Source organism: Siphateles boraxobius, unplaced genomic scaffold, assembly GCF_051911475.1.
Source record: "Siphateles boraxobius isolate OS27281-9 unplaced genomic scaffold, OSU_SipBor_1 130, whole genome shotgun sequence".
NCBI classification, from domain to species: Eukaryota; Metazoa; Chordata; class Actinopteri; order Cypriniformes; family Leuciscidae; genus Siphateles; species Siphateles boraxobius.
In genome coordinates, this window is record NW_027508734.1 from 23,429,403 (window position 1) to 23,441,604 (window position 12,202).

The following is a 12,202-nucleotide window of genomic DNA, read 5'->3' on the forward strand; positions in this document are numbered from 1 at the left end:
GTAGATCCAGACGAGATGCTTGAGAGGTGAGTTCGGTGGATATCTGCCGAACAGCTGCTGGATCCGTTGTCGACGAAGTATTCTGTAACGAGTCTGGAGACTGAGAAGAATCCATTTGCAACTTTATTGAAGAAACGTCAAACAGGCAGGGGTCAGGGAACAGCAAAACAGGGAATTCAGAGAGCAAGCACAGAGAGTAGTCAGGTAAGAGGCAGAAGATCAGGGCAGGCAGCAATAAACAATAATCCAGGGCAATCCAAGTCAAGACAGGCAGCAAACAGGCAGTAGTGAGAAAACGATCCGAGGTCAGCAAATAGATCAGCAAGATAGGGAAAAACGCTCAGTGATTATAGGCCGGGGCAATGCAATACTTCGCACTGAACTTCTGTTTGTGTGTGGCTTATATGGAGAGTCTGAATTAGGTGCAGGTGTGTGCGTAATTAGTCCCAGGTATGAAGCATTATGGGGATTTGAGTTCCAGAGTAAACTAGTATTCAGGTGAAGGCTCCCTCTGTTGGTGAAGAGGAGGCGGTGCGGAAGCCCACTCTGTAACGCATACAATGTGTTGTGTGTTGATTATTATATCTAAAAAATAAATTGCATCTGAATTTAGGTTAAAAGTCTAGGCTGCAACCTTTAATGTTATAGTAATGTGCGGCTCCCTATATAGTTTACAGATTTAGCAGATATTTTTTTAATCCTTGTGAAACGTTTAATTGTAATTGAATTAATTTAAAGACAAAGACAATTTTTTCATTAAACCACTGTTTAAAAGAAGAAAAAAAAGAAGCAATTTTAGCTTTCTAAACCGAACCGAATCGAACCGAACCGAGACGTCAAAACCGTGGGAAAACCGAACCGTCAATTTTGTGTATCGTTACACCCCTAATGTACAGAATTTCATACCTGTATGTGAAACCTAGAGCCGGGGCAATAATTTAGGGGGGGGCAATTAAGCCATATGAACTATGACATATTCATGCACAAATCACCAAAAGAATGAAATTGGGTGTACATTTGTCAGGCCGCCAAGGGCACACCCTTCGACGAAAACTCAAGATCTTTGCAATTTAAGTGTTGTGTTTAGGGTTATGCTCCAAGAGACTTTTTTGTAGGTATTGTGTCATTACATCAAACGTAGAGCCGGGGCAATAATGTAGGGAGCGCTATTGAGTCATTTTGCCCCACACATTTGTCTGGCCGCCGAGAGCACATCCTTCGTCGAAAACTCAAGATCTTCGCAATTTAACCTCGCAAAGGCCTTAAGATTACACTCACCAAATTTGAATAGGATCAGATCAAAACTGTAGGAGGAGTTCGTTAAACTACAACATCAGGAAATTACAAAAAATGCACAAAATCTAGGAAGTTCAAAATAGCTGACTTCCTGTTGTTTTTAGGGCTATGCTCCAAGAGACTTTTTTGTAGGTATTGGGTCATTACATGTATGTACGAAATTTCATACCTGTAGGTGAAACGTAGAGCCGGGGCAATAATTTACAGAATTTGCCCCACCCAATTTTGAAAACCATATCACACGTAAATTTTCACCACTTCTGAAGCGTGTGCAACGTTTCATGAGTGTTTAGGCCCTCTAAAAAGCGATTATTTTAAGAGAAGAAGAATGATAATAAACAGAGCAAAAACAATAGGGTCCTCTCACCATCGGTGCTCAGGCCCTAATAATAATAATAAACGGAGCAAAAACAATAGGTTCCTCTCACCATTGGTGCTCGGGCTATATAACATGATACATGTGCTCCACCACTCAAGACTCCACCACTCAAGACTTATCAATAAATATAGTTACGCTATATTCATGCCCATATGCATGTATACATATACAATGCACATATATACAGCATTTTAAAACGAGTTCCCACTGCTTATAGCTACGCAATACGAAGTGAACGTTCTCGAAAGGGAATGTACACTGTTACTAACATAACCTCGGTTCCCTGAGAGTAGGGAACGAGTATTGCGTAGCCTGTCGTGCTATTACGCTTGGCTCAGGTGCTGTCGCTTCAGTCGATTTAACCTGATTCTATGGCGAAATTGTCTGCTTATATAGGCATAACCTACCCCCATTCTGGCGGGTTCTGACGCCCTGGGTGCGAAGCTACCCGATTGGTTCGCGCCATAGGTTTGTGCTGTGTAGCTGCACTGCGTTTTAAAATAATGGCTTCAATGTTCTCGAGAAAAGGGAGTTTTCCCACTGCGTATAGTTACGCAATACTCGTTCCCTACTCTCAGCCTTTTGAACATGATTTAAGTCAGCGGCCACAGATATTATCAGGACCTGGGGCCTCATTTATAAATGTTGCGTACGCACAAAAGAAGGCGTACACCGCTCTCTACGCAATAATTGGTATTTATAAAAAGCAAACTTGAGCGGGAAAATGTGCGGTCCTTCACGCAAGCTCTGACCCAGGCGTACGCACAAAAACGGGTGAAATGAGAAATGGCGACACCGTCGGCAGATGGAAGAAACACGTGAAAGTGTGTGAAACTGTAGACCGTTGTGTAAAATAAATGGCAATACTGCCTCTCATAAATAACACGAAGACTTCACAAAGCAAGTCTTACAATCAACAGCCTACACGAATACCCGTTTGATTGATCTGAAACAGAAATGCAAATTAATATTTCCAAAAAGAAAAGTCAAATATGTTCTGCAATAATATTGGCATGTTATACAATTCATCCTCATAAATAAGATGGTAAACAGAACGAAATAATGTACAAAACTGATATTCTCGCCAATGTGTCCGTCTGGCGGAGCAGATATAGATGCAATTAGATAGTCAGTCAGATAGATATATAATTAGGGAGATATATAGCATAGATAGATTTATAGACCGATAGATAAATAGTTGTATTATTTGTCCTCTGGGGAAAGTTGTTTTCATACTAAAAATGTCTTCATCAGCTACGGAATCATGGTATTCATGCATATGCCTTTAGTTTGTTTTATTTTTGATAAAATAACGTATGACGTAGACTATGTCTCAACCATTCAGAAAGCTGCAAGAAATTACATTTGCGCTGAACTAATTCCCATTTCCAAGTAGATTATAACCAACATCTGTAGCTTGTCAGATGCAATTAAATGGATGGAAATAAAATGCCCCATCACAATGCGTAATGACGCACAATGGCTGATCTTGCGCTCTTAGAAGATGTGGCAAATGGAAGGATTCGGAGTGAACGCATCTTCAGACAGCAAGAAGATTTGCTGGCAAATGAGGACGAGTGGCTCATGAGCCGGTTCCGGCTTCCTCGAGCTGTCCTGTTGGACCTCTGCGGTCTTTTGGCCCCCGCGTTACAGAGGAGCACTCGGAGGAACCATGCCGTGCCAGTCCCACTTCAAGTCCTAACAACACTAGGATTCCTGGCGACTGGCACTTTTCAGAGGGAATTGGCTGACAGGTCAGGCATATCTCAGCCGACCCTTAGCCGGATAATGCCAGACGTTTTAAAAGGCATAATAGCTTTGTCCCATGAGTGCATAAAGTTTCCATACACGGCGGGTGAACAGGCAAACAAGAAAGCTCAATTTGCAGCTATGTACGGTTTCCCAAACGTTATCGGTGCTATTGACTGCACTCATGTTGCCATAAGGGCACCGAATGTGAATGAAAATGCTTTCATTAATCGAAAGCATTTCCATTCGATCAATGTCCAAATTATTTGTGATGCAGACATGTTGCTCACTAACGTAGTAGCTCGGTGGCCTGGGTCAACCCATGACTCGTTCATTTTAAGACACAGCAGTGTTGGGCGCAGACTCGAGGCTGGTGCTGTGCGTGATGGCTGGCTTCTAGGTAGGCTACGTTTGATTACTAGACATTTTACTGTACTTCAAAGTCTTAACCCTTTCACTATCCTTGCAGGGGACAGTGGATATCCCCTCAAACAGTGGCTGCTTACACCTTTCCTCAATCCACATAATGCAGAGGAAAGGCACTACAACATGTGCCACAGCCGAGCTCGCGCTATAGTGGAGCGCACCATCGGCCTGTTTAAGGGCAGATGGCGCTGCCTCGACTGCACTGGAGGGAGGTTATTGTACACTCCTGAAAAGGTGTCCAAAATCGTGCTGGCATGTGCTGTGCTACACAATGTGGCACAGCTTAAAAACGTGCCTCTACCCCCTGACGCCGATTGCTGTGTTGCCCCCGACCCTGACCCCCATCCCCAGGCATTTGAGCCAAATGCTGCTGCTGTGCGCCAGCGTTTGGAAGTGATGCGTCGCTTGTAAAGAACAACAAAAGGTGTGGAAAAAATATATTATTTATTCAAGAATTCCCTCATTGTGCTGTTTATTTCAGTTAGGACAGTCTTGATTTCACCCAACTCCTTTGCCACCTCTCTGACTGAGTTAATGACTTCCCTCTGCATTTCAAGGACTGCATCGGTGAGGACACGCCCGCTGCTGGAGGGTTGAGAGCCGCGTGCCGTGGAGACGCTGGGCACAGACGGCTGCTCAGCTGCAGCCTCTGAACTAGACGCTTTTTTGCCTCGACTTTGATGTCTGACCATTTCTTTTTTATTTCGGCCACAGTCCGAGGTTGTGAGGCTACAGCATTTACAGCGTCTGCAACCTTTTGCCACTCAAGTGCCTTTTTGGCATTAGTAATGCCCACACTGCCCTCCAAACAACATTTTTCTTCTCTTTTCCACCTCGCCAACGATAACTTCTACTTCACATTGAGTGAAGTTACGTTTTTTTGATTTCCTCTCTATGTTTGCCATAATTTCACAATCTATGAATATTAACTTGTGGGCGTTTCACGGACTATTTATGGGCAACTATGGGCGTGACATGAAGCAAAAGCTGCGCTACATTTAGAATTGATTGGGATTTATTAAGGAAAAAATGCGTAGGATGTGCGTGCGCACGGTTTTATAAATCCGAATATTTCTGTGTGTACGCACGTCCTATGTTTCATCCGTACGCCACTTCTGACGCAAAACCTACGCAAAGTTTTATAAATGAGGCCCCAGGGCTTTTCTTCACATTTACTGAATTAAAAGCATTGAGCCTGAAGATCAATGCTGAAATGCTGATTATCCATAAGTTAAGACTCAATTCCTGGATTTCTTTGCTAAAATCCCAAATTATCAAAATAACAATAAAAAAATTTGAGAGCATTTGCAAATGCAATATCAGAGTTAAAACCATCTAACATAACAGTGAACAGTGCTGCTGTTTAAATTGTGAAGGCCTGCTATCATTTTCGTACTCGCCCAAGCTGAACCAGAATTTTCTTTTTCTCCAATTCTACTTTGTAGTTTTTTTATATTTTTTAATCTTCAACTCTCTTGTAATTCGTTACATTTCATATAGCGCTTTTCTAGGTACTCAAAGTGCTTTACATAAGGAAGTTGAATCTCCATCTGCCAATGGACAAATTTAGCTAGGATGCCGTGGTTAAACCCCTACTCTTTTTCCGAAGGACATCCTGGGATTTTTAATGACCACAGAGAGTCAGGATCCCGGTTTAACCACTCATCCAAAGTACGGTGCACTTTGACAGTTTTAGGGGCTTTTGCACCTGATAGTTCTAGGAACTAGTCCCAGAGAACAGTCGACTCGGTACCAATGTGTTATTACACCCCAGGTTCATTTTAAGCCGGAGTTCTCCTTTAAGAGGCCCATCTATCACTGTTTTCCATGTTCGTTGAGTTAGTTTGTGGTGTAAATATATAGGTTATAATCTGTGTGTTTACACAGCCTTTTTAAAAATGGCGAGTTCTGGTGTTTCGCGTGTGTTCGGGCTATCAGCGTACACTAACGTCACGGATAGTTCCTATAGTGCTGGTTTAGACCTTACTCTGAAGCAGGAGCTAAATTAGTTCCTTTAAATGAGTTCCTATAACTAAAATAGTTCCCAATCCCTGCTGTGCGAATGCGCCAAAATCCGGGTACTTTTGCCAATAGTTCTAGGAACTATGAAAAGGCTCCTCCGGTGCGAAAGCCCCTATAATATCCACATCACTTTACTTGGGTGTTAGGACCCACACAGACCACAGGGTGAGCGTCCCCTGCTGGCCTCACTAACACCTCTTCCAGCTGCAACCTGGTTTTCCCAGGTGGTCTCCCATATAGATACTGACCAGGCTCAATCCTGTTTAGCTTCAGTGGGCAACCAGTCTTGGGCTACAGGGTGACATGGCTGCTGGCAACTATTTTGTTGCCATTTGCAATCAGAGGTTGCTCCCCGTTTAGAGTTTTTTTTATAAGCAAGATTTAAAAGATTTAGTAACCCATGGTTTATTATTAGAATGTTAATTTATTATTATTTATTTTCATGTCCCTGCAAAAAGCAACATATGAGCATGTTACATCCACCAGTGAATCCAAATCATCACCACAGGACTGTGTAAAAATGTCCCAATCAGTATACAGCTGTAACATTCCTGCAAGCAGGACACAGTTTCTTCTGACCATACTCTTATGTCCTTGATCTTTGATCCTTGATCAACAGTATGATTAGAAGAAACTGTGTCCTTCTTGCAGGAATGTTCGTGGATTAGGCAATGAGTTTCTTGAGTAAAAGGTCAAATTATTCTGTAAGGATTTTCTTATTTTTTGATTTCCACAGCTCAAATTATTTCTGTTTCTATTTCATCTGTTTCAGGTATGACAAACTGTTCTGTGAAGCAGATCCCTAAATGAACCGGAGCAGAGTATCCTAGCTGTGGCATAGAGCACAATGACGGCACAGTCAGATGTTCACTGATGATTGGAGCTGGGTAAGAAACAGTATTGCCATTTACAAACCTGAAGTTAGCAACTGGCTAAATAACTATTGTGTTATCCACTCACTTTTGTTAGACACTGCTTATGATCAGTTATTAACTCTAGTGTTGTGCCATATGAAATGGTTGAAATCACTAAATAGTTTCAGTACACTATTGTATTGTACACTATTGTACAGTAAATGTAAAGCATTTTTCTGTTTTGTTTCAAGCAAAGCTCAGCAAGGCTCCATTTATTTGATCAAATGTATGTGATTCCTTTGATAAACTGTGATACTTTTTTTTTCATTCTAACATTATACATTTATTTAATGCATTTAAAAAAAATTGTACTGACTCCAGACTTTAGAATAGTAGTGTACTTGTAATGTACACTACTTTGTTGTAAATATTGACAAAGCCCACATTTAATTTACATATTATAGATCTAAGCTACATAACAATGGTACTTTGCACAAATGAAGCAGAAGTGGATTTAGCAAGGAGTCAGTGTAGAAAAGGACTTTTATACCTCCTCAGTCAGTCAGTACAACACACAATTAAGTGTGTGTAAATGTGGGGTGGTCTGATGTAAATTTAAGCCTCTCTACCCATAAAGTCTGGTTTACACCAACAGTAATTTAAATCACTGGAGTTTGCAGTCTCTGTACTAATAGATGTAAGCAGTCTATATCTGCCTGTGTCCAGTCTGCAATCTTGGTAGTCGTTTATTGTGAGATGCTGCAAAAGACACAAGATGTGAGTACAACGGTTAATGACGCCCGTCTAACGCTTTTACATTGAAAAAAAATGGAAAAGTAGTGCAGTGGAATGGAAAAACACATTCTGTGTGAACAGCCCCTAAAAGTGACTGCAGTCTGTTTGCTAGTGATGTTTGTGTATGGGGTCAGAATGACTCTGTCAGATGGTTTGCTTCTCCTGTCTTCATTTTATGAGAAGTGTTTAATCCCTCCGTTGGCCGTAAGATCGTAAGCTTTTTGGTAATATAATGGATCTAATCCCCTGACTGCTGATGAATTTGATCAGGGGCATTGCCTTCAAAGCAATTTCTCTGCTCTCCCACTAGGCTTGGGTATCGAGTATCGATTTGAACCGGGACTAGCTTTGCGATTTTCCCGGTATCGTTCAAAAGTTTAAATTTCGATTGCTCTCTCCTCGCCAGATGACGAAGGTTTTACAAGTTGTTTCTTATTGTTTATTTGCTATTCTGCACTAGGTTAGCCCATCAGTGGGAGCACGGTAACATGTTTAAGTACCTGCAGCATCATACACTCATGTGTAAATGTGTTTTCATGAGGTTTTCAAAAATAAAGCCCTCTTGAGGAAAGTGTACCCCTGTGAAAATATATTCATCATTTATAATATTTATATTCAAGTTCATAGATTTGATATTTATATTGTAGTTGAAAACAACCCTGTGAGAAATTCATAGTAAAGTTCATAAAAAGTAAAAAGTTAATATCCTAAACTTTTTTGACCCTGCCTCTTAAAAGAATTGGAATCGAGAATCGTTAGGAACCGGAATCGAAACAAGAAATCGAAATCGGAATTGGAATCGTTCAAATTCAAACTATACCCAACCCTATCACCCACTGCAAGAAGAGGTATGCCTTGAAACACTGGTTTATCACACAGACTAGTTTAAAGACCTTTGACTAGTGCATTTGATTTGCTGAGGGTATGCGTTTAATTTTAAAAAAATGTAAAAAAATTTTTTTAAAGATACCAAATAATGTGCTGTCATAATATACAAAAATGCTGTCATCCTGGAAATGTCCTTTATAACCCAGTTTTTTTTTGTTACCTCAAACAAGAAAAGATGGATTTTGGGATGTACAGAACTTTCTTCCCATAAAGTGATGTATAGACCAACACTATTGTCAAATACTTAGGCCCTGTTCACACCTTGCATTACGATGCGTTTTGGACGATCGGATCACAAGTGGATGACCTACTCTCCGCCTACTGATCTAATGTGTAAACATTATGAGAAGCGCACTAGCCAGACAGGATTTAAACTTTGTCGGCTGAAGACGCAAGTTTGATTTGAAGATAAAAAAATGTAACAAACACTTTATCTTACCATTCCTGATTTCTAACGCACTGAAGGCCCTGATATACTTCAAGCAAAACCGTAGAATGAACTGCTGTGATGTAATATAGAGAGTTCGAAACCACGAAAAATAATTTGGCCGTGACTACATCAGGGTGTTCACCGTGTTCGGTGTGGTCTTGCAGCTATCAGAGCAGAAACGAAAACTGCTTGTAACCGAGTTTAGTTGTCCAGGGGAAGAAGGATGAGGGAAACGGCGAACATTTAAAGACTTAAATTATAAAATAAACAAACACAAAACGAAAGTAAAAGCGGCAGCCCCTTACGGACGACTGCCGCACACACATAAACAAAACATAACATAAAATAGTTTTACTTTCTCGTCCTTTACTGTCGTCACTCCTCCTTTTATGCTTTCAAAGCTCCTCCGTGAGAGATACGAGACCGGTGTAGCGCGCAGGTGGCACTTATCATCAATCAGGATACCAGCCTACCAGCCTCGCACCACTCTCTCACCCTGCTTGCCACACTGCTGCTCTGAGTGTCTTTCTGTCAGATCAGGTCATGTTCATATGTAAATTGGTTGAGCTTATTTCTACCATTAGAAAGATCTGAAAAAACCCATACATTTACCCGCCCATAGACCCCTACCCTCAAAGAAATCACGACAGAATTGGTTGAAAGTGGACAAAAGAGAACGATTAAAACACAGGTGTAAACGAGGATGTGTCTCCCTCGTCTACATATGATCCGATGAACACATCTTAATACCAGGTGTAAACAGGGCCTTACTTAAACCCCCATATATAGTAAGACATACCCTCCAGTTTTTCTGCAATAATTATGACAAAGCTGCTTGTTTTAAATCGTTTTTTTTAAATGGCAACTGGAAATTAAATGGAAATAATAGTTATTTTGGGGAAAAGCCTGGTCATTAATTGAGATTCATTAGCACACACTAGCAAAAAATACCAGTGGTTTTAAGGTGCTCAGAGACACTGCAACAAGCAGTTTTCCTCCAGGGATGATATAGTCCTTGAAGTGTTCTTTTTCACAACAATCGCCTACATTTCACAGTATGTGGAGCACAAGAGAAGCTGCATATTTTAAGTTTGAATATTAAGCTCAATAACCACAAAAAGCTCACAGATCTTTTTTTTTTTACATTTTTTTTTATTTTTTTAAATTCGGCATACTTAAGATGTGATTCATAAAAATTGTCCATGACCCCATCTGCATTTCTGGTGAAAAAAACCCACTAAACAAGGAGAATAATAGTTTGAGTCATCTCTCTTGTCAGTCAGGTATCTTCATGAATTGCACACCTCAGCTCTTTCAAGCTGTCTTTAGTGTTGCTCTTAATTGCATTCATGTAGAAACCAGTGTTAATCGACTACATGTACTAGTCAAAGTTGTTTTTCTCAGGGCCTTCATGGTGCTTATGAACAGGTGTGTTGATTAGATCATGAATCACAGCCAGAAGGAGATCTTTGCAACATCTGCTCTTTGATCCTCTTGCATTTCCAGCTATTAACTCTGGATTTGCACCATAGCAGGAGAGTAAATTGCACTGTACCTTTGTCTAATATCAGATCAAACCTGCCTTGAGGTTCAGTCCTAGTGCATCTGATTGGCTGCGCTTCAGCCTTACTCTCCTGATATTACACCAATATGAAGGTGTAATTTTAAGACTTGACCCCAGATGCCGTGTGTGTGTACGTTTATGTGTGCATATTCTCTATAACTGCCGGGAGTTCTTCTATGCTTCCTTTCTAATGAGAATTAGACTAAATTACATCCAGTGCATTATTATTAGCTTGTCAACTGTGCTTATTATGGGCTGCATCTGTTACACAGGGGGGAATCCCTGTGATGTCCCTCTGGCAGTATTTTTTTCTCTAATGAGCCTAATAATGTAGCTGCTTCGCACCGGAACAAAGGGGATCGGTGTGTTTTTCGTTTCATTGGTTTACTTTTTTCATTTATTTTCACCCATCCTTTAGCTGGCAGGTCTGGTATCAGTAATAAGCTCCTTTTGAAGCTGCTAATTGCCCTTGGTTCGTCCCCAGGCTGATCAGCCGTTCAGAGTAGTTGAAATGTCCAGAGTTTAGTTAGATCTGACACACCTGAGCTCAAACACATGACTCACTTCTCAGTGCTGGCCAGAGGGCAACACATTTCCTTGGCATTGGACTTGTACTATTTCTGCTGTTGTTGGAAGATCAGACTATGTCCTCGACTATGAGCACGCCGACACTTGACCCTGACCATTGTGCCATGAAGTAAGTATTGCAAGAATTATTCAAGAACATTGCAGAATATTCTTATTTTACGCTAAGAAAATTTTGCTACGCTTTTTCAAATTTCCTTAAAGACAAAATGAACATTGATCTTATTGACTTTAACCATTATTGTGTACAATTCCTCATTGCGTATTATTCTGAAATGTTTTTATAATTTTTTCATCAAAATGTGTTAACGTCGTTAACCACCTCTAAATCGACACGTGGATGGGGAAAAAACTAATCAACAAAAATATTAAATCAAATCCTGATGGATAAAATATGTCTGTTTTACCAAAATGAATTACTCAAAAGCATTAAATCTTTTTAGTGCTAAATGCATTAAATAAATATGTAGATTTATGTTGTCTTAAAGGGAATAATGATGGTTTGTGTATACTGAAAAAAAACATCAGCTAACATTTTTCTAGTTCTCAGTTGTAAAGATTGAAGAAAGAAAGTCGGTCATTAAGCGGTCACCGCTAGTTTGGTTGCCATGATCCAGGGCTGGATTCTGACTGCCAATTTAGCCAGGGATTTCTGTTATGCTAACAATTTTGTGCAGCTGTTTGCAGACAGTTGGCAAATTGTAGTCTACAGCTCCAACCAACCAATGAGTGACAAAAGACTTCAACATGGGTGTAACAGCCCCTCTGAGTCTTGCTCTTCTTTTCCAGAAGCCATATTGTGTATGATCAAAATCTTACCTCAGGGGAGTTGAGGTAATTTCTTTCCTGTGTTTGGTTTGAGATGTACGAGCTAGCGCAATGGCTCATATTTGAGGTATTCTGTGATTAATATGTTGTGTAATAGAGCAGGAAATCCTATTCCCTGTGGCATTTCAAAATGCGGTTGGATACCGTTTAACCCTTATTACTTTTCCTTAAATAGGTCTTAGATTCGCTATTTGTTTCTTTCACTGCCAAACCCTTGTCACAAAACCTTTCAGGTTTGAAAGAAGTTTCATAGTGGATTAAACATGCATATTAGTAAATACCCTGTGGTTAGATTTGTCACTGTTTCCCTTTCTAAGATTTTCTAATTCTAAAGCCAACATTTAAAGTTTTCATTCTCTTTAGTACAATCGATTGTGATAAACATA

The 12,202-nt window shown here is 40.3% G+C and overlaps 1 protein-coding gene across 3 annotated transcripts in view; it reads left to right on the forward strand.

Annotated features, from left to right (window-relative positions):
* The window catches only part of glceb (glucuronic acid epimerase b), an 86,835-nt gene that overhangs the window by 42,803 nt on the left and 31,830 nt on the right, over nt 1-12,202 (forward strand). For all 3 annotated transcript variants that reach the window (XM_077228737.1, XM_077228738.1, XM_077228739.1), the window contains exon 2: nt 6,645-6,759. The gene's annotated coding sequence lies outside the window, so the exon portion shown is untranslated. The remainder of the gene's footprint in view (nt 1-6,644; nt 6,760-12,202) is intronic.